We start from the raw sequence: 23,997 nt of genomic DNA, 5'->3' as shown, positions 1-23,997 counted from the left end.
AATACATTTAGGTAGTAAATGTGTATGTCCAAGTTGTCCGGGGCAACTCTGGTTTATGATTATTGTCTACAGTAATTAGTAGGCTCTTTATACTCTGAAAAGCACAAGTTTTGATATTAACTATGTGATTACCAGTAACTTAATAAAAGGGACATGACTTAGTCTGTGAACCATGAGAGACTTTTGTCCAAAAGGGACCTTTTTTTAGTTGTAGATGGACATAATCCTTTATTTTATTTATTTACTTTTATGTGGTGCTAACGATGGAACCCAGTGCGTCACACATGCTAGTTAAGTGCTCTACCCCTGAGCTACAATTCCAGCCCCCAGAAAGGGACTTTCTTATAAGGATAAGAGGAGGTAACCAGAAGAAGAGAGTACTATGCAGTGGAACAGAGGGAGAATAGAGGAAACTATAAGCACAAGGACCTGAGGAGTGAGGGTTAGTTCATTCTAAGAACTTCAAGGCAACCAGTTAACAGTGAGTGGCTAGGTAAGACAGGAAGTGGTAGAACAAGTGGCGCCTTATTGACACTTCTAGAAGTTTAGGACTCAGAGCGATGGGAAGCTATTGAGTTCTGATTACAGTAACAATTATCACAAAATTTAGTATTTAGGATGTGACAATATCTGTTTCATATGTGTTAGTGATATTAACTCAGTTGCACAACAAATATTTAAAACAAGTGGCATTTATGTCTCCCATCTTTCAGATTAGGAGATTGAGGCACAAAAAGTAAGAACAACTTGCTTAAAATCAGATATCCAGAATGTGGAATCAGATCCAGGCATATGATTTCCAGAGTCCTTGATCTGTCAATCAGAAAAGCGACAATTTGGGGAACAATATAATTGAGCCCAAAGAACTCCAAAGTTCTGAAATTTAATTTGCAATAATTGAATGACAGTAAAGTGTTGAACTTGCTGTTATTTTTTCTTCATTGGGTTAAAGTTCCTCTTCTCAGAAAAGTAAAGTATGATCCAGTGTTAAATAAGAAATGAGGGTACACATATATGCATAAGCATATGTATATGTAAATATATATGTGTGTGCACTGTATTCATGTGGAGAGAAAAGAATTGAATGGAAACAAAAATTTGCTAAGTATTTACTTCTGAAGATTGAAGTGGAATAGCAATTAGTTTTACTTTTAATCCTAAAATATTAATTTTTTTCCATCAGCAAGTAATTTTACCAATAAAAATTCCAAAGTAACTCTCAGAAGTCCCAGTATTCTTGCTTGTTAAGAAATGTACAATGTTTTTGGAGTTGAAGAAAGCTATTTGTAAGAAAGGAATCACTTGGTATCTACCTTTACCTGTCCTGTGAGAACAATCATTGGAAAAGACATCAAACAAACCACATAGAACATTTGTTTGAACAAGAAATTAAGGATATGCATATTACCAAGGTACTCTATGTTCTGACGAGGAGGATAATTATGTTCATTCCTGGTAATGAGAATAGCCCTCTGAAGAGAATGTAGTGCTATTGTAGTCAATGTGTAATGCAACTAAGCATCAAATCAATTTCCAGTCGTAGGAACTGATGTCAAGTAAAGTTCAAGTAAAATTTTGGTGTGGTTGGACTGAGGTTTTAGTTTGATCCAATCAGCCAAACAAGGAGTTTCAACTTTAATGCTTCTCCAACTGTTTTTTTGCTTATAGCACAGGACTGGCTATGTATAATGGTTCCTTAACTGAACCATGGTGGTGACTGTCAGAACATAATGTCTTTCCTGGATAAGAAAGAATTGTCTTTCTAGTAAATGAAGTTTTCAGACATCCCATATTCACTTAACTGGGAAAACAAATGGAAAATTCACTTTGCTTTATATATAATCTTGGGTCTATGTCATATTTTTTCCCTAATTACACTTTAAAAGTTTTTTTTTTCTCAATTCCAATATCCCACCTCAATAGGAGACATAAATTTTCATTTTAGTTTCTCTTTTTCAAATTACTGAGTCTCCTTACCTGAACTCTAAATTATGCCCATTGTGGGTGTCAACTCTTTCAGCATTCATACAGGTCAAGTTATTGAGGTTTCACAAGTCATAGTGATAAAACACAGAAGATTCTATTCCAGGAAGAAAGTTGATAAGATGGAGGAAAATGACATCCCAAGCCTTGTACCCCCACATACACATCAGAGTAACAACCATTGATGGTTGTTTTTGTAAGGGCATTGGAATATTAATGAGAGTTACAGTCTTCCAGTGGAGCATAGAGACAAGAAAGGATGTATTGAAAGGGGAGATAAAACAGTTTCACTTTACCTGCGACAACCCTTTCCCAAACCAGCATATCACAGTACTGGAAAAGATCCCCCTTCTGGGGGAAGAGAAATTGAAGTGGGCATAGAATGCTGAAACCAGGTCCTTTGGAAATGCAGCAGGTGAGGTAAAACCTGCACTATTTAGGTATACTCTGGTGTTGGCCAGAACTATGTCCCTGGGCACATGCCATTCAAAGTGTTAAAAATGCAGGCTGTGAGGAATCAATGACTCTCAGCAGATCTGTAACCACTTGTGGTACATCAGTTGGGAAGCTCAGAGAAAGGGCAAGATCCTGTATTAGTCAACTTCATGTCACCATAATAAATGCTTGAGACAATTGACTTAAAAACTTTATTTGACTTACAGTTTGGGAGGTTTTAGTAGGTAGTCAGTTGGCACCACTGCTTTTGGGCCTGTGGTAAGGCAGCACATCATGGTGGGAACGTGCAGTAGAGCAAAGTCACTCACCTGTTGGCTGGAACCTGATAAAGAGGATGGGGTTGGAGTTCCAGTGTCCCTTTCAAGGGAATAACCCCAACCCCAGACCTAAAGACCACCCTAATGATTTCACCATCTCCCCATGTTATGAGGTTGGTCATCAAATCTTTAACACATGGGCCTTTGGTGGGGTCTTCCAGATCCTTCCAGTCATCCTTCCAAATAACTATATATAGCAGCCATTTTACATGGTGTTTAAAAAGGTTGAAGGTTGTAATTTAAAATTTTTGACCTTAATGGTTCTCAAAACCAACTTTTCTGTTACTGATAGTGGAACACAAAAGGCATTACAAAAATTGTAAGACCTTGGTTGATCATCAGTATTTTGAGTACCCTAGAGGCAGCTCTGCCATGCAAAATTTTTCCAAGGTTATCTTATTTTTCAATCAGCAGAAGAAAACAACTAAAAAGCAAAATATCATCATTTTTGTATTAAAATTGTCATAAGGACTTAGAATATTATCATGGAAGATGAAATTTTAAAAAGTCTTAGCATAAACATAGTTTGATATTTACATAATCCCTAGTCTCATAAATACCAGTCTTTCAATGAAATTTTAGTGAGTGTATAATTTCTGAGGTTTTTATCCATGAATACAATTAATATTATAAAGATTTCCCTTGCTGGATTCATATAAGGCAAGGATCAGTAATTTTAGCCAATATGAGAAAAGGTACACAGTCAGGTACAATTATTATATAACATTTTCAAGGCAATATTTGTAAAGCTGACCATGTTAAAGATTTGAAAAATATAAAGAAAAATTTTTAAATTAAGAGCACTGTTGTTAATAAATATATTTTGTTTCTATGGACTTTCAATAAATACACAGAAACTAGATAAGGCAGTTTCTTCCCATAACTCAATACTTCTTTTTATTAAAATCTTGCCCTCAGTATTCAGTCACTTAACAAAATCCAACTAGAACCAATACTACATGAATATACCTTTATTCAATACACATTCAAATAATCTTAGATTTTTAAGTCAGTGGCAAGCTAGTATTACAAAATTTAATTCTGTATTCAAGACATTTTCCAAAGCTGTATAGAAAGGTTATGTCTCCTTGGAGTCAGCAGTTTAATATTCTTCACTCAGCTGAACAATCAATTAAATTCATTGAACCTTTCACTCTACTGAAAATGCAACTAAGAGAAATGCTCCCTCTGATAGTCTCAATTTAGAATTATTGCCTCTAGAAGTAGGAATAGATTATTTTCTCTGCATTTGGGCTCAGCTAGATTGGCATGTAATTAATATCTCCATATGTACATGGTGGATTAGAGTCCAGTGAATCTGAAGATGAAAGATTCAGGGAGAGGAAATTATCCTTTGCAGCATTAATACAATGCTTATAATCTTCTGTTACTAAAGTTCTTGCCTTTATAATTGAAAGATTTAAAAAATTAGCTACTTATTCAGAATGACAAACTGTACACATGCAGGTATGTATGAACCTGTCTGAGCACATCACACACAAATGCGCGCGCACACACACAGCAGCAGCTACCTTCCTCTCCTCCCTCTTTTATTGTACCATTTTAATCTGCTCCATAACTGAGCATAGTAGGCACAGGGCTCCCCAATATGTGCTCACATCTTAATCTGCAGAACCTGTGAATATGCTAACTTAACATGGTACAAGAAACTTTGCAGATAAGATAAGGTGAAGGAGGCTGGGATGGGGAGATGACCCTGGGTTATCTTCATGAGCCCAATGCCAACACACAAGTTCTTAAAAGTGGACAATCTTTTTTGGCTATCGTCAGAGAGAGATATGACAAAGAAAGTTTCAGTGGATGGAAAGATAGTCAGGAAAACATAAGGCAAGATGGAATTGGAGGTGGAGTAGGAGACATGTGACTCAACAGATACGGGCATCTTATAGAAGCTGGAGATGGTCCTCAGCTGACAGAAAGGAAATGGGGACCACGGTCCTACAACCACAACTGAATTATGCTGAAAATTCAAATGAGAAAGGACGCAGAAGTACTCATAGAGCCTCCAGAAATAAAGGCAGCCTGCTGAAACCTTGATTTAACCTGGTAAGAGCTATCTAAGGCATATGACCTCCAGAATTTAAAGATAACAAATGTGTATTGTTTGAAACACCAAATCTGTGGTGATTTATTATAGCACCAAGAGAAAACTAATAGACTAAAATATTTAAAAATGGGAACTTCTGTATCCTCAGAAAAAAAACAAATATAATTCTGTATACCTCTGCCATATTTCAGATGGCTTTGTCATAAGCCATGTTCTAGTTTCATTCTAGTAAGAAATGGCCCAAGGCCAGATCCATAAATGTCATTGCAGATTATTTCAGAATGGCCAAGTATGAGAGGACAAGATGCTGATGCCATCATCATCAGACATTATAGAATGTGTCTGTGTTCAGCATTGCTTCTTTGAATGTATATATCAGTTACTCTTTCTGGCCCAAACCACAGCACACTAATTTGTCACTGCAAAGCAAGGTTTAGGAACAAAGAGTATGACTTCCTCCTCACCTACAGCACTTCCAAAGGAGATGGCTTCAACATCTTTTTGCGTCCTCTTTCTTATTTTTATTGAGGTTTAAATTCTAAGGAACTTGAACCTAGACAGTAAAAAGACCCATTAGGTCCCAACACATTGCCTTTCTGGTCTAAGGAGAGAAACAAAATCCAAGGTATTATAAACATGGGGACATATGCATGATGCTCTACAACTTGAGTCTGAGATGGATATGATCTTGCCAATTCCTGAGATGCCTTCCAGTTATCTTTCTTACAGTCTCTGGGCAAAGTCTTTAGCAATATATATATATATTGCTATATATATATAATATCTATATATAGTATCAGAATGTATTTAGCAACCACAACTTCCTTAGCCCCAGTTTTACTCCCACCTTTCAAGTCCAAGTTCTTCAAATCTTTCTGCTCTGCTTTCTGCTACTGAATACCACAATAAATTTGGCTAAAAGCCAACAGCAATACCCATAGCACTTGCTGAATGCTATGCTGCCTAGAAATTTCTTCTGCCATATTAAGAAGTCCATCACTTTTAAAATTGGTCTCACAGAAAGTTGTAGGACACAGGCAAAATGCAGACAACTTCTCAGCTAGAGCACAACATGAATGGCATCTAGTCCAATTACCAATAGTGTAACCCTCTTGAGCCCTGTCATCACTGTCCACAGTCCTATTGGTATTCTTCTAGTCTTCTGAGCTCCCACCACAATTGGCCATTAAAATCTCCATTTACAACAATCTAAAGCATTTCCAGCTTGCACTGCTACAACTCTAAATTCCTCCAACAAATTCCAATAAGCCCCAAAAGCTTCTGAACCACATAGTCGGGTTAGTCATAGTAATGACTCCACTTCTGGTACCAATTTCTGTTTTAGTCAGCTTTATCACTGCTGTGACTAAAAGACCCAACCAGAACAATTGTATGGTTTCAGAGGTCTCAGTCCCTAGATAGAAGGCTCTATTCCTCAGAGCTTGAGGTGACACTGAACATCATAGCAGAAGATTGTAGTGGAGGGAAGTAGTTCACATGATGGTCAGCAAGCAGAGAGATCTCCACTTGCCAAATAAAAATATATACTCTAAAACCATGCCACCAATTACTCACCTTTTCCAGTTACACCCCATCTGCCTCCAGTTACCACTCAGTTAACTCCACTGGAGGATTAATTCACTGATTGGGTTAATGCTTTCACACCCAATTATTTCTCTCACATTGTCTCACACATGAGCTTTTGGGGAACACCTCCTATCCAAACCATAACAAACATATATCTTACTTCCTTTTGTGTTTCTATTTATCCCTAGTTTATCAAAACTTTTCTCCAGTTGTGTAAATTTTATTTTTGTATATGAATACATTAAGTACGTTAAGTAGTCTAACAATTTCATCTTCTTATAATCTCTCTTATAATCTCTCAAATCTGATCTGCCCTAGTCTAGTTAGGTTAATTCAATACCTACTACTCAAGCCCTCCTTATACTGGGGATTTCTATCCCCTCCTTCTGTCTTATGTTGGAGTTCCTTGTTTCTCTGATTTTGCTTTCCTTTTTCTTATTTACTTTTTTGTTTTCATGGAAATTATCCTCCAGGAATTTCCTCCTAATTTAGTTAAGCAATTTTTACTATCTACCAAATATCGTACACTTTCCAGGTACTTAGGGCATGATGAGGACTTGTCTTCGAGGAATTTGGAAGAGTACCAACATGAAAAATGATTAAACTTTCTGTATCTATTTGGGGCAGAGGCAATCCTGTTCCATGGTCCCCACCTAGCAGCAAGGCTATAGGAGAGAGTTGGCAACTCTTTCCCTGTATCCAGTTCCCACCTCTTTAGGTGTCAGCATCCTTTCCTCTGGGAGTGGTATCTGGGTTCCCAACTTCCTGTGATTATGGTTACATGATCTGACCCAGGGTTAGGCACATGGCAAAAGCTGAGCTATCATGTTACAGGTTTTATTAGGCAGAGTCTGAGGTCACTGAGAAGAAATGGTGTAACGTAGAGCTCTCTGCAGCATCCTTGTTCCTTCTCCCATACCCTTCCAGGCATGAAGGTTTACCCCATTGAAACCTTTCCCCATTCTCTGAAGGTGAAGTAGAAAGAGTTCACCTTGAATGTAAGACATTGTATCAAATCCCATTTCAGGAGAAAATATGTCTGCATAAGGATAAGATGAAGAGATTTTTGTAGAAAGAATCAGGAGAATTGCAGATGAGAGAGAGAGAGAGAGAGAGAGAGAGATCTCAATATTATTTGTGCTTTCTCTGAACCTTAATATTTTACTACTCCTGGAAGCTTTAATTCTACCAGGTACTAAATCCCCCTTCTCCTTTTGCATAATAAAAGAGAAATTGCCTTTTGTAAAAAAAAAATTAGGGATGATATCCTTTATTGAGGGTGTGAGATCTTCCTGACAATCCCATGTAGTTATTTTTCTGTCGAAAAAATAAGATGAGACTAAGATTCTGTAAAGTTTTCAAACCTTTTCCAAATGGCATCCCATAGTACTCCAATAAGAAATAAGATCAGGTGAACTTGTGAGATCAGCACATTTCCTGTGCAAAGATCATCTTTATCAGGTCCTAATCTCCATGAGGTCAGGAATTTATTTAATTTTTTTTTACTTCTATATCCCTTGTGCTTAGAAGACCATTTGTTGAATGACTTTGTGCATGAATGGACTTAAAAAACATGTAAAATATTAAAGGAAAGGTTGCCCATCATTGTCCTCAAGAAGGAAAAGAAAGAGCATTTCGTTTGGGTGGTCACCATAGGCAGTAAGATCTGAGTGAAATAATGAAGGAGCAGACAGCCTTCTGTCCACCACTAAGCCCATTGGAAGATCCTGAAGGCCTGAGGCTCCTGGTTGGGTCACACCCCCATCACGACTTCAGGCAGGAGTACTAGGTGATTTCTACTTCATTGCAATGAAAGGAAGGAAATGTAATCCCCTCCCTCAGACGGAAAACAGTGCCAATTTTGGCAGATAACAGAAGACCAAGGAAAGATCAAAATAAAAAGCATTTTCTTAGCACTTCATGTAGGACCAGACTTATCTTTGGTCCTTAGCTATTTCCAGGGGTCTACGGTGAGTAGGTCACTCAGCAGTATACTTCTATGTAAATGGCTTATTAGTAAGTGGTTGTCAGGCAACCCACAAAACCCATTGTTTATGTTATTAAGAATGTACATAGAAAACAACAAATTAACTATGGTTGTTGTTCACTTAGACTTTTGAGATACATTAACAACTTTGAACTTTCCCTCTAAGAATGGGATAAATTTTAGATAGAACAAGCCTCCTTCCTTTTCCAGACGTCCAATATAGTACATTTTTGCTGAAGAGGACAGAAAAGCTCCATTTGGAAGTGGAAGGGTGTATCTTCAATGTCTCAGATAAGCTTCTCTTTGAATGAGGGTGACTAGACTCCATGGGACCAAAGGCAGGAATATTAATGACCAATAATCAAAGTCACCTTCAGATTTGAATTTTTTTGGACACACTAATAATTTCACTGGCAACACCTCAGAAGCAACTTGTACAGTGCAGAATAAAAGGCCCAGTAAGCCAGACACTCATTCTTAGTTTCAATGGACAAATCCAGCAAATGGTGTTAAAGTGTTTGTCTTCTTGCCATTGTCCCTGTGAAATTCAGTCACTGGAACAGAGGACTTGTAGTGAAAAGAATATTTTTGTGTACTATGTCAAGTAACCAAATGAGTCAATTGGTAATATCTGTAGAAAATGGTTTTTCTTGTTCTGTTCTACATAAAATCTAAATCCGTTAGCATTCATTTAAAATTTTTTTTTACAGACTGCATTACTGCATTTGATTCATTGTACACAAATGGGGTACATCATTTCATTTCTATGGTTGTGCACAATGTAGCTTCATACCATTCATGTAATCAAACATGTACATAGGGTAATGATGTCTGTCTCATTCCACCATCTTTCGTACCCCACCGCCTCCCCCTCTCATTTCCCTCTATGTAATCTAAAGCTCCTCTATTCTTATGAGCTAATTCTAAGATAATTATTTCCCCATATTTGTCCTCTTTTACACATTGAAGCTATATGTTGGCCACACAAAAAAAAATTATTTTTCAATTCTACTCCTTGTTTTAAATATTCCATGCTTGAAAGTAAGCCCCGCTCTTTGTCTTGTGCAACATTGTCATCTCAACTCCCATAACACCTAGTTGGACTTTAAAGAATATTCGATAAATGAAAGGAGACTTTACTGATATGGTAGCATTCATCACCTTTTCTTTCATAAAATTTCCATCTCTGACTTCAGTCCTTGAAGTGGAAAAGATATGAACTCACTATGATTCTCTCCTTAACAACGACATTCACCTCAGATAAACTTACCAGAGGGATTACCATTTGGGAAAAGACTCTAATCCCATAATGAGGTATGGGCTGAAGGAAGATTGCTGATAAAGATGGTTATAATTGTGCTGGTTGGTAACTCTATTTTGATGATGGATTAATTATAGCTGGGTTTTTATCTTCATGCTTTTCAAAACATATACACAAAAGGATTAACTTGAGTGGTTAAATCAGTATGCATGTTAAAACTAGCAGATTAAGTAGTTATACAGTAAGTACAGATTGGCTGAGTACAATATGAAAGTTGCTTATGAGTCATCCTTAAATAAATTATTTTGGACAGAAAAAATAAATAACATCATTCAGAGCAATTCATTGAAAGAACATACTTTCTTAACATAGTGGGAAAAAGGGATCATATTTCATGAAGTAATTTTCAAATATGCAGTTAGTATCAATTAGATGGAGATTATTACTTTCAGCTTAATTTGTGTGATATAACCAACCAGCTTGTGAGTTGGTTAAAATACACTTACTATCATATGGCAATATAGCAGACGGTTCTGACCTCGTTTTATGAATTAGTTTCGTATTGTTGCTATAACAAATTACCACTGGTTCCTTCTGGAGGCTCCAGAGGAAAGTGTGTTCCTTGCTCTCTCCAGTTTCTAGAGGCCAAACACATTCCTGGGTTAATAGCATCTTCATCCATCTTCAGAGAACATCACTGTACATTTGTTTCCATCCTCACCTCTGTTCTCCGACTCTGGTTCTCCTACCTTCCTTTTCTAAGGACCCTGGTGATGAATTGACCCTACCCAGGTAAGCCAGGGTAGTCATCCCCTCTCAAAGTGCTCAATTCTTAGTCCCTCTTGCCCTGTAGAGTGACATCTTCATAGGTTCCAGGGTTAGGAACAGACATCTTTAGGGGATTGTGGTTCTGTCTACCATGGTTTCTATGCTTACTTTGTGAGTTATAAGGTGAAATTTGTTATCTCTGATCCTCTTTTTGAATTTTTTTTCTCCAGATTGGGAATTATCATACATCTCAGCATTCTAAGAATTAAAGAAGACAATGGGTATCAGGCATTTTGTGTTTCAATAAATGGCATCAATAAATGATAGCTACTGTGTACATATTATATCCTTGGATCAGGCTAATCTGCCACTTTGTTTTTTTCTATTGACTCAGATCACACAGAGACTTTAGAAGTTCAGAAGCTTCAACTTTTCCTTGCTGTAAATGTTGATATTTTCTGCTTTCAATTTCTTAGCAGACCCATATTACCCATTTTCTTAAAAGGAAAATAATGAGACATTAAGTAGTAAGAAATAAGAAATATTTTAGGAAACTCTTGCTGCAGGAGTATTAACTAGAGATAATTTCAAAACTGAGGGCACAGTGACCCAGACACTCTTCAGATAATGTCCCTGCACACTCCTGAGCTGGGAGAGTCAGGCAGGATGGTTTCTAGTGTGGTTTGCTGCACTAGCAGTCAGCTCACTAGTTGGTGATTGGGGATACATACACACACAGTGAAGGAATACACACATACATAATTTCAAAAAAAGAAGCAGCAATGATCTTAAATAGGTACACGTATAATCCATAAAAGTACTTTCTCTTTACTTACCTGTGAAAATTATTGAAAGAAACAGCATTGTAGAGTTATACAAAATATATGAATACATATTCTCAAACAGGCACTTCTGCTCTCTTAAAAAAAGTGTATAATAATTGATGCATATGTAGGTAAATTGTTTTTCTTTAGCAGTTTGCCCAATTGAAAAACTTACCTTTATATCTAATTAATCCCATTTTTTTTCTGGCAGAGAAGCAAAAATCACTTACGGTTTATGTGTAAATGATAGTCTAAACCCTTGAGGATTGTGATAAAAGCTATACCAAGATTTATATAATACAGGCAATCCCATCATTTGGTATCTATCTGTTAGCTGAGTCTTTGTTTATATCATAATTATATTTAATTTTATGCAGTATTAAAGGGTGCTTATCTTTTAACTCTATTATAACTTGATTATTTATGTGAGTTTGAAAAAATTAATAAGTACTTGAGCAAATTTATTCATCAAATACAAATTGAACATCTGTTATAGTCTGAGGAGTAGGTAATGCAGATAGAACAAGTGAACCTGAATCCTAGCTCCTACAGAATGCACCTGTACAGAATATAGACAGTGGGATAAGAAACAATGTATTTGTTGCACTATGGTGGTGACGTGACTTGTGAAAGAAAAATAACAAATAAAAACAGTGCCACATAAGGTGAGAGAAAGAATGAGAGGTGGTACTTTCAATTGAATATGAACAAAGAAGCAGCCTCCAGCTATCATCAGCTAAGAGATGGCCATGGTGTCCTTCTGTGGAACATAAACAATTTTACAGACAACTAAATCAGATGAGCTCATTCTCATGACCATATCAGAGTAGGACAAAAACAAGACCAAACAGTAATCATTTCTGAGTATGGATGAAAACAAGAAGACTGCAAATTAAAATAATGACCCAACATTTCCTTCATCCTGCTAATGAGTAATAGCTGATTCTTGTTCATTCTTTACCAATTACAGCTTTGGTCTCACACCTTTCCTCCTAGTCAAAAATTAAGGAACCTGATCCTATAACTGCCCCTGCTTTCTGACAATCTCCAATATGAAAGTAAAACCATGCTTCATTGAATCCTCTCTGAAATCTCCTAGTACAAACCCGAGCCCTGTGAAAAGCTCTGCCCAACATCCCCTTGTTTGTTTATCACAGGGCTCTCCACAGTGTGTGGCTCCTTCCTGCAAGGAGACAAGGGACCCAGATATGTTCCTGGTGGCCTTCGGCAGGAAGGCATGTATAAGAGAGGTCAACTCTGGTGAGCTGATATTTGATTAAATACCTGAATAAAGTAAGAAAACTAACCAGTTGCCTATGTGAGGATAATAAAAACAGTGCAAGATTTCAAGACAGGATCATGCTTGAGTGGGTTCAAGGAAGAACAAGGATACAGAGGTAGTTGAATCAGAGTAATTATAAATAGAGAGGTTGGAAAATAAGGTCAGAGTCCAGATGGTGAAGAGACTTGTATGCCACGGTAATGGACTGAATATTTGTGTCTCCCTCAAATTATATGCCCTGATTCATTTTATGATGGTAATTGGAGATGTGGGCCTTTGGAAATAATTAGGGTTAGATGAGGTCTTGAGAGGTGGGGTCCTGGTCTGATGGAATTGGTGCCTTTTTAAAATTATTTATTTATTTATTTATTTTTACATATGGCATTTTGATTCATTGTGCACAAATGGGGTACATCATTTCATTTCTATGGTTGTACATGATGTAGATTAATACCATTCATGTAATCATACATATACATAGGGTAATGATGTCTATTTCATTCCACCATTTTTCATACCCCCTCCCTCTCATTTCCCTCTATGTAATCTAAAGTTCCCCCATTCTTCTCTCACCCCCCACCATTCCACACACATTATATATCATTATCCATTTATCAGAGAAAATATTTGGCCTTTGGATTTTGGGGATTGGCTTATTTCACTTAGCATGATATTCTCCAATTCCATCCATTTGTTTGCAAATGCCACAATATTATTATTCTTTATGGCTGAATAATATTCCATTGTGTATATATACAACATTTTCTGTATCCATTCATCTGTTGAAGGGCATCTAGGTTGGTTCCACAATCTAACTATTGTGAATTGAGCTGCTATAAACATTGATGTGACTGTGTTACTGTAGTATGCTAATTTTAAGTTCTTTGGGTATAAACCGAGAAGTGGGAAAACTGAGTCAAAAGGTGGGTCCTTTCCAAGTTTTTTGAGGATTCTCTACACTGCTATCCAGAGAGACTGCATCAATTTGCAACTCTACCAACAATGTAAAAGTGTGCCTTCTTCCCCACATCCATGCCAACATCTATTATTGTTTGTGTTCTTGATAACAGCCATCCTAATTGGAATAAGATGAAATCTTAGAGTTGTTTTAATTTGCATTTCTCTAATTACTAGAGATGTTGAACACTTTTTCATATATTTATTAATTGCCTATGTGTCTTCTTCTGTAAAGTGTCTGTCCAGTTCCTTAGCCATTTATTGATTGGATTCTTTGTATTTTTGGTGTAAAGTTTTGTAAAGTTCTTTATAAATTCTGGAGATAAGTGCTCTATCTGAAGTGCATGTAGAAAAGATTTTCTCCCACTCTGTAGGCTCTCTTTTCACATTATTGATTGTATTCTTTGCTGAGAAAAACTTTTCAGTTTGAGTCCATCCCATTTATTGATTCTTGCTTGAACTTCTTGTGCTTTGAGAGTCTTGTTAAGGAATTCTGATCCTAAGCCAACATAATGAAGATTTGGGCCTACTTTGTCTTCTGTTTGGTGCAGGGTAACTGGTCTAATTCCTAAGTCCTGATTCATTTTGTGTTGAGTTTTGTGCAGGATGAGAGATAGAGGTTTAATTTTATTTTACTGCATATGTATTTCCAGTTTTCCCAGCACCTTTTGTTGAAGAGGCTATCTTTTCTCCATTGTATGTTTTTGGCTCCTCTGTCTAGCATGAGGAGACTATATTTATGTGGGTTCATCTCTGTGTCTTCTATTCTGTACCATTGGTCTGTCTGTCTCTTTTGGTGCCAATACCATGCCATTTTTGTTACTATTGCTCTGTAGTATAGTTTAATGTCTTGTATTGTGATACCTCCTGCTTCCCTTTTCCTGCTCAGGATTGTTTTGGCTATTCAAGTCTCTTATAGGATTAGTGCCTTTTTAAGAAGAGATATCAGGAAACATATTCTCTCTCTCTCTTTTCCTCCCCACTTGCATTCATGGAGGTCATATGGGTACAGTGAGATTGCGGGCATCTGCAAGCCAGGAGAAGGGCACTCACTAGTAGCCAACTTTGCTGGCCCCTTGATCTCAGACCTCCACCCTCTAGAACTATAAGCAAATAACTTTCTGTGATTTAAGGCTCTAACCCTATGGCATTGTGGTACTGCAGTCTGCATAGACTAAGACACATGATAAAGATAGGGATTTTATCTCACTCCCAGTTGGTTGGAAACCTTTGGAGGGTTTTAACAGAGGAGAGAAAAGACTTATCTTTTAATAGGATGATCAGGCGGTTCTGTTAAGAATATATTGTAGGAACTGGGGAAAGAAGCAAGGGACTCATTAAGGAATTCAGAGAGTAGATGGTGGTGACTTTATCCAGGATAGTAGCAATGAAAGTGGTGATAATTGAGAATTGAGGAGAAATTAAATTCTGTCTTTGATATCAAGTATATTTTTGAAAGTAGAGCTGACAAATTTGATTTGGACCTTGAGGGAGATAAAAGGACAGGTTAAAAATGAATTCAAACCCTAAGATAATAGGTGAATTAAGTTATCATTTTGCTGAGATGCATACATGAAGAGGATGAGGAGTTAAAAAACTCCAAGATTTTAATTTTGAGTAAGTTAAATTAGAAATGCCTGTTCTATATTCAACTGCAGAAGCCTGTTAGACAAATGTTTAACCTGAAACTCAAGGAATCAAATTATAAATATAAATATAATAATTATTATTCAATAGATCACATGTATGGTACACTTGTCTGATATCTTGGTTTTTTTACAATAAAATGAGTGAATTAGAGTTGACATGTATGGGATTACTCAAATGAGTTTGTTAGAGACATCTAATTAATTTACAAAGTTATTCCATGGAGTAACATACTTAAAAACATTATTCTTTATATATTAAATGTGTTCATATTTTCCAGATATACAAGCCTTTAAAGCAGAAAATTTATCAAGCTGCTATTCTCCAAATTAAACTCATCTGTAATGGTAAACCTATCATTTAATGTTCTATTATAGGACCTGTCATCAATAGGGTATATGTAAAATTTGTAAAATGTATTTCTAAAAGTTATTGAGAGCCTAATTTGTTTAAAGGTTAAGCATGAAAGTATTTTACCACTTTGCCACACAAAAGGAAACTTAAAAGCTCTCTCAGCCTTTCTTTAATTCATGTTTTAGATATAATGTTAAATTGTGTTAATTAATGTTCACATAGACTCAGGAGTCAATATATGTAAACTTCTTAAAATGACATTTAAGAAAGAGTGTAATGTGCAGTAGCAAAAAATGGGACAACAGTGACTGAAATTGGGGTCTCTGATGACCTCATGGCTGTGGCATGCCTGGTGCCTGGGAGTGCTCCTGTGCAGAGGCACAAGATGCCTAACTGCTGTGGCAGTCCATTGATCTCAGGCACACAGCTCTTGGGCAGGAAGGAATTCTTTTGCTAGATAACCAGTGTTTCATCAGTTCCCTTCTCTGGTTCCTGCCCACCTTACAGTAACTTTGGAACCTAACATTGCATATATATAAAGATTGCTGACATAACTCTTTAGATCCACATTTCCATCAGAGAACAGAGCTCCATCTGATCTCAGCTTAATCTTCAAAATCTGTGTTTATAACCTTTTATTTTCTAATACTCCTTTGCCCCTCACTGAAAAGCCCCACGTTACCTGAGATAAGGCTCTGCCTCACAACCCTGCTACACATTAGAATGGCTCCAAAGTAAGTCAGACTTTAATTCATTTAAAGTTGTGTTCAAAAGTTTGATGTTTGTTGTAAAGATTACTGTGATCTCAAATGGGAACTCGGCCAAAATTCAAGATAGCTATTGCACAAACTGAATGTTTTACTGTTGGTGATTCCATTTTGTATTTTCCTTGTAAACTCTAATTGTTCCCTGATCAATATTTTGCAGAAGTACTGCTTCAAGAGCGAGCACCATAAATTAACTTGGAATAGTTAGCCATCACCTATGGGACAGATAATGTAAACCCCAATTAGATAAAAGGGGGTAAATAACTGTAAAGTTATAGACATTGAAGCTAAATCCCAGTAATCTTACTTTATGACTGGTGAGACTGACTTGCTTGATGGTTAAGATCAAACTTAGAGATTGAGATTAAATACAGAGGTCAAGAAAAGTCCATATTTGGGTCTTGCCCTCAAAGTCAGCCTGAACCCAGGGAACAAGAGGACTTCTCTAAGGAGGTTTGCAACTCTGGGTCACACAACCTCCTGATCAAGGAGACTGATGAGGCCACTAGAGGAAAAACCACTCAGTGCACCTGCTGCAGAGGAGGGTCAAGGAAAAAGGGAGACATTCCCAGTGCTTTCAAGGGAAGCCACCTCATTGAGGAGACCCTGCCTAACCAATGGCACTAATTGAGCTAAGAAGCTGCTCTTAAGTTCTCTATGAGTGATCCCTGTGGAAACTCAGCTGACTCTTTAACAGACAGGAACAGGTCACTTTGACTAACTTGATCTTAAACACCTAGCAAAATAGTTAAGACCAAAATATAGCCATTCTTGGGCATTTAAAAGAAATAATACTTAAATGTAACTTAAGATGTACACTTGTGTTAGCCCACTAGAATAAAGACTAAAAGCTACAAAAGAGATTCTTAAGCAAATGTGCCTGATAACTATCAAGAGAAACTGCCAGAGTCAGAAGTTTTAGCCACTTTAAAGTCTACAGACTAAGGTAGGCTTAATCTTATTTGCTAGTAACAGAAGTCTAGAGATCTCTACTAAATGTTGTGTTTACATTCCTGATAACCTAGACAATGTTAAATTTCCCAAATAAAGGCCTTGTTCTCTCCAGTCTTTGCTAGGCCTTGTTATGGGAACAACTTCTCAGTTCTTCCACCCCCTGGTGAGGAATTATTGACTTCTGTCATCTTTATGATATGCATTGCCATGTTCCAGATTCTGCAACATTTATATGTATCAATCTTATTTCAGTACTCAAGTCTTTTTGTTCTTCTCTCATAGAAGCACCCATCCCCAGATGCCTTTACAACCTGCTCTTCCCAACCGGACTTCTACCATGGAACCCTCAATTGACCCAATTTCTAAAAAGGGAACTCCAAACTGCTTGCCCCATGCTGCCCCTTTCCAGCTCAAAGAGGCCAGATCAGTCATCACTCCCTTTCCCTACAGCAGTGAAGGAGTTCCTAGAATTAGAGGGGTAAATGAAGTCAGAATTGGGGACAGGCAGTTAGTGTAGAAATAGGGCATCAGTCAAATTGAGGAAATGAAGTCCATGAAAACCATCTGCCTTTGGAAGTCTGGAAGGAGAATGGACTTTTTACATCTCACCTGCAAAACCAGCCCCAGTCACTTAGGCAGGAAGGAGAGAGAAGGCTTCAGAAAGAACTGGAAAGCAAAAGATTTTCTTATAAAAACAGAAACAGGGAATGTAATGTAAAAAGCTGCTCCTCTGCCCTTTCTGGTGCAGCCATTTTCCCCACCTCCCAACCATTTGTCAATCTGTGAACATCCTAGCTAAGCTATTGGTTCATCAGTCAGCTTGCAAGTATCTTTCTCCGATATTGGTGGCTTGTTAGCCCGGCAGAATTCAACCACCATCTTTCCTCTCTTGCTTCTCTCTCCTACACACTTGCTTTTCCTCCTCCTCGCTTTCCACTCTCTCTAGTGTGTGCCCTTTCTCCTTCCTTTCTCTTTTCCTCTCATTTTCTCTCTTACCCTGCAGAGAGACACTCTGTTGCTTAATAAATTCCCTTATGTGAAAAAAAAAATAGATCACATTTAATGTCATGAGAATGAATGACTTAGGGAATAAGAAAGGTTGAGTCCTGGGACATTCCAACAGGGGATTGGAAAGAGTGGTCTGTGAAGAAGGGAACAACCATCTATGAGCTGTATCCTGTATCCAGCCTTGTGCAACAACTAAATGATCACCTAATAGAAGTGCTAAGTGACAAGGTTAGCCTGAAAGAACATTATTTTTATCTCATTTGAGAATGTTTCACAAGATGCTAATTAGGTGAGGCAAATTGGCTTAATTTATTTTTAATCTTTTTTTTATTATAAACAAATGGGGTACAACTTGTTTCTCTGTTTGTACGTGAAGTAGAGGCATACTATTTGTGTAATCATACATTTACATAGGGTAATGGTATTTGATTCATTCTGTTATTTTTTTCTTTCCCCCAACACCTCCCACCCCTCTTTTCCCTCTATACTGTTCCTCTTCCTCCATTCTCGCCTCCCTCCCACGCCCCATTATGTATAATCATCTGCTTATCAGCAAAATCATTCGTCCTTTGGTTTTTTGAGATTGGCTTATCTCACTTACATGATATTCACCAATTTCATCCATTTGTCTGCAAATGCCATAATTTTATTATTTTTATGTCTGAATAATATTCCATTACGTGTGTGTGTGTGTGTGTGTGTGTGTGTGTGTGTTGTGTGTATCACGGATTCTTTGGATTCTTTATCCATTCATCAATTGAGGGGCATCTAGGTTGGTTCCACAATTGACTATTGTGAATTGAGCAGCTATGAACATTGATGTGGCTGTATCACTATAGTATACTGATTTTAAGTCCTTTGGGTATAGGCCAAGGACTGGAAGAGCTGGGTCAAATGGTGGTTCCATTCCAAGTTTTCTAAGGCATCTCCACACTGCTTTCCAGATTGACTGCACTAATTTGCAACCCCACCAGCAATGTATGAGTGTACCTTTTTCCCCACATCCTCGCCAACACCTATTGTTGCTTGTATTCTTGATAATCGTCATTCTAACTGGGGTGAGATGGAATCTTAGGGTAGTATTGATTTAATTTTCTCTTATTACTAGAGATGTTGAACATTTTTTCATATATCTGTTGACCGTAGATCTTCTGTGAAGTGTCTGCTCATTTCCTTAGCTCATTTGTTGATTGGGTTATTTGTATTCTTGGTGTAGAGTTTTTTGAGTTCTTTATATATTCTGGAAATTAGTGCTCTATCTGAAGTATAAGTGACAAAGATTTTCTCCCACTCTGTAGGCTCTCTCTTCACATTGCTGATAGTTTCCTTTGCTGAGAGAAAACTTTTTAGTTTGAATCCATCCCAGTTATTGATTCTTGCTTTTATTTCTTGTGCTATGGGAGTCCTGTTACGGAAGTCTGATCCTAAGCCGACATGTTGAAGATTTGGACCTACTTTTTCTTCTATAAGATGAAGCATCTCTGGTCTGATTCCAAGGTCCTTGATTCATTTTGAGTTGATTTTTGTGCAGGGTGAGAGATAGGGGTTTCATTTCATTGTGCTGCATATGGATTTCCAGTTTTCCCAGCACCGTTTGTTGAAGAGGCTATATTTTCTCTATTGCATATTTTTGGCATCTTTGTCTAGTATGAGAAAATTGTATTTATTTGGGTTTGTGTCTGTGTCCTCTATTCTGTACCATCGATCTACCTGTCTATTTTGGTACCAATATTATGTCAGATTTGTTACTATTGCTTTGTAGTATAGTTGAAGTTCTGGTATTGCAATACCCCCTGCTTCACTCTTCCTGCTAAGGATTGCTTTAGCTATTCTGGGTTTCTTATTCTTCCAGATGAATTTCATGATTGCTCGCTCTATTTCTGTGAGGTACGTCATTGGGATTTTAATTGGAATTGCATTGAATCTGTACAGCACTTTTGGTAGTATGGCCATTTTGACAATATTAATTCTGCCTATCCAAGAACATGGGAGATCTTTCCATCTTCTAAGGTTTTCTTTAATTTCTTTCTTTAGTGTTCTGTAGTTCTCATTGTAGAGGTCTTTCACCTCTTTTGTTAGATTGAGTCCCAAGTATTTTATGTTTTTTGAGGCTATCGTGAATGGGGTAGTTTTCCTAACTTCTCTTTCTGAAGATTCATCATTTATGTATAAAAATGCATTAGATTTATGAGCATTGATCTTATATCCTGCTACTTTACTGAATTCACTTATGAGTTCTAAAAGTTCTCTGGTGGAATTTCCCAGTTCCTATAAATATATAATCATGTCATCAGCAAATATGAATAGTTTGAGTTCTTCTTTTCCTATTCATATCCCTTTAATTTCTTTGGTCTATCTAATTGCTCTGGCTAGAGTTTCAAGGACAATGTTGAATAGAAGTGGTGAAAGAGGGCATCCCTGCCTCGTTCCAGTTTTAAGGGGGAATGCTTTCAGTTTTTCACCATTTAGAATGATATTGGCCATGGGTTTAGCATAGATGGCCTTTACAATGTTAAGGAATGTTTCCACTATCCCTATTTTTTCTAGTGTTTTGAGCATGAAGGAATGCTGTATTTTATCAAATGCTTTTTCTGCACCTATCAAAATAATCATGTGATTCTTAACTTAAGTCTGTTGATATGGTGAATTACATTTATTGATTTTGATGTTGAACCAATCTTGCATCCCTGGTATAAAATCCACTTGATCATGGTGCACTATCTTTTTAATATATTTTTGTAAGTGATTTGCTAAAATTTTGTTGAGAATTTTTGAGTTGATGTTCATTAAGGATATTGGTCTAAAATTTTCTTTCATCAATGTGTCTCTGTCTGGTTTAGGTATCAGGGTGATATTGGCTTCATAGAATGAGTTTGGGAGGGTTCCCTCCTCTTCTATTTCATGGAATACTTTGAGAAGTATTGGAATGAGCTCTTCTTTAAAGGTTTTCTAGAACTCAGCTTAGAATCCATCTGGTCCTGGACTTTTCATTATTGGTAGGTTTTTGATGACTTCTTCTATTTCATTACTTGAAATTGATCTATTTAAATTGTGTATGTCCTCCTGGTTCAGTTTAGGTAATTCATATGTCTCTAGAAAGCTGTTGATGTCTTCAAGATTTTGTATTTTGTTGGAGTATAGATTTTCAAAATAGCTTCTAATTATGTTTGTATTTAAGTTGTGTCTGTCGTGATATTTCCTTGTTCATTCCAAATTTTAGTAATTTGAGTTTTCTCTCTCCTTCTGTTTGTTAGTGTGACTAAGGGTTTATCGATTTTGCTTATTTTTTCAAAGAACCAACTTTTTATTTTGTCAGTTTTTTTTTATTGTGTCTTTAGTTTCAATTTCATTGATTTCAGCTCTGCTTTTAACTATTTCCTGTCTTCTACTACTTTTGTTGTTACTCTGTTCTTCTTTTTCTAGGGCTTTGAGTCATAGTGTTAGGTCATTTATTTGTTGATTTTTTCTTCTTTTATTGAATGCGCACCATGAAATAAATTTTCCTCTAAGAACTGCTTTCATAGTGTCCCAGAGATTTTGATATCATGTATCTTTGTTCTCATTTATTTCTAAGAATTTTTTTATTTCCCCCCAATGTCTTCTGTTATCCAATCATCATTCAAAAGTGTATTATTTAATCTCCAGGTGTTGGAGTAGTTTCTGTTTTTTATTTTGTCATTTATTTCTAATTTCAATTCATTATGATCTGATAGAATACAAGGTAGTATCTCTATCTTCTTGTATTTGCTAACAGTAACTGTGGCATAATATATGGTCTATTTTAGAGAAGAAACCCTGTGCTGCTGAGAAGAAAGTGTATTCACTCTTTGTTGTATGATATATTCTATATATGTCCGTTAAGTCTAAATTATTGATTGTGTTATTGAGATCTATGGTTTCCTTTGTTCAATTTTTGTTTGGAAGATATGTCCAGTGGTGAGAGAGGTGTGTTAATGTTACCTAGTATTATTGTGTTGTGGTCTATTTGATTTCTGGAATTGAGAAGGATTTGTTTGATGTACATGGATGAGCCACTGTTTAGGGCATAGATATTTATGATTGTTATGTCTTGCTGATTTATGCTTCCCTTAAGCAGTATGAAATGTCCTTCTTTATCCCTTCTGACTAACTTTGACTTGAAGTCTACATTATCTGACATGAGGATAGATACTCCAGTGTTTTTGCTGAGTTCTTGTGCATGTTTGTTTTTTCCCTTCTTTTCACCTTTAGACTATGGGTATCTCTTTCTATGAGATGAGTCTCTTGCAGGCAGCAAATTGTTGGATCTTTCTTTTTAATCCAATCTTCCAGTCTAAGTCTTTTGATTGATGAGTTCAGGCCATTAAACTTCAAGGTTATTATTGAGATATGATTTGTATTCCCGGTCAGGGAACTCATTTTTGTTTTTTGACATGACTTGGTTTCTCCTTTATTTGGCTATTCCTTTAGGGTAGGTCCTCCCTTTGCTGATTTACATCATTGTTTTTCATCTATTCCTCATGGAATATTTTGCTGAGAATGCTCTGTAGTGCCACCTTTCTTTTTGTAAATTCTTTTAACTTTTGTTTATCATGGAAGGATTTTATTTCGTCGTCAAATCGAAGGTAAGTTTTGCTAGGTATAAGATTCTTGGTTGGCATTCATTTTCTTTCAGAGCTTGAAAAATGTTCCATGCCCTTCTAGCTTTTAGGGTATGGATTAAAAAGTCTGCTGATATCATATTGGTTTCCCCCTGAATGTAATTTGAATTTTTTCTCTTGCAGCCTTTAAAATTCTATCTTTATTTTGTATTAGGTATTTTATTAGGTATTTTCATTATAATGTGCCTTGGTGTGGGTCTGTTGTAATTTTGTATATTTGGAGTCCTATAAGCCTCTTGTACTTGATTTTCCATTTCATTGTTCAGATTTGGGAAATTTTCTGATATTATTTCCTTGAATAGATTGTTCATTCCTTTGGTTTGTTTCTCTAAGCCTTCATCAATCCCAATAATTCTTAATTTTAGCCTTTTAATGATATCCCATTATTCTTGTAGATTCTGTTCATGATTTCTTATCACCTTCTCTGTTTGGTCAACTTTGTTTTCAAGATTAAATATTTTTTCTTCAATGTCTGAGGTTTTGTCTTCCAGGTGTTCTGTGCTATTGGTTATGCTTTCTATGGAGTTTTTAATTTGGTTTATTGTTTCCTTCATTTCAAGGATTTCTGTGTGTTTTTTTTTTCAGTATCTCTAACTCTTTATTGAAATGATCATTTGCTTCCCTCATATGTTCTTTTAACTGTTGATTGATGCAATCATTCAAAGCCTGCATTTGCTCTTTTATCTCATTGTTTGCTTCTCTGATCTTTTTAGTTATGTATATTCTAAACTCCCTTTCTGACATTTCTTCTGCCATGCTGTCATTGCATTTTATTGATGTAGCATCTAGGTTTGTTTGGGACATTTTCTTCCCTTGTTTTCTCATTGCTCAGGTATCTACCCCTCTAGTAGTGACACTCTGAGATATTGCAGATTTCCTCTATTGATTTACAGTGTCCCTGTAGATTTCCAATAACTCACCTTTTAGCCTTCAGTAGCCTGAAGTCTTGGAGGAACTTGATAATGCAGTACTCCACAAGGAAGCTGCCCCTGTAGGGGTGGTGGCTTTCAGGTGGGATATGTTCCTGCTAGTGGGCAGGGGTGCCTACACTTGTTGACTGATGGTCAGCAAAAGGGGGACTAGACTGCAGGCTGGCGCATGGCTGGTCTGGACCTGTGTCTCTGGTTCTACCACCCT

Source organism: Sciurus carolinensis, chromosome 10, assembly GCF_902686445.1.
Source record: "Sciurus carolinensis chromosome 10, mSciCar1.2, whole genome shotgun sequence".
In the NCBI taxonomy this organism is placed as follows: domain Eukaryota; kingdom Metazoa; phylum Chordata; class Mammalia; order Rodentia; family Sciuridae; genus Sciurus; species Sciurus carolinensis.
Note: the sequence above shows the minus strand (reverse complement) of the source record.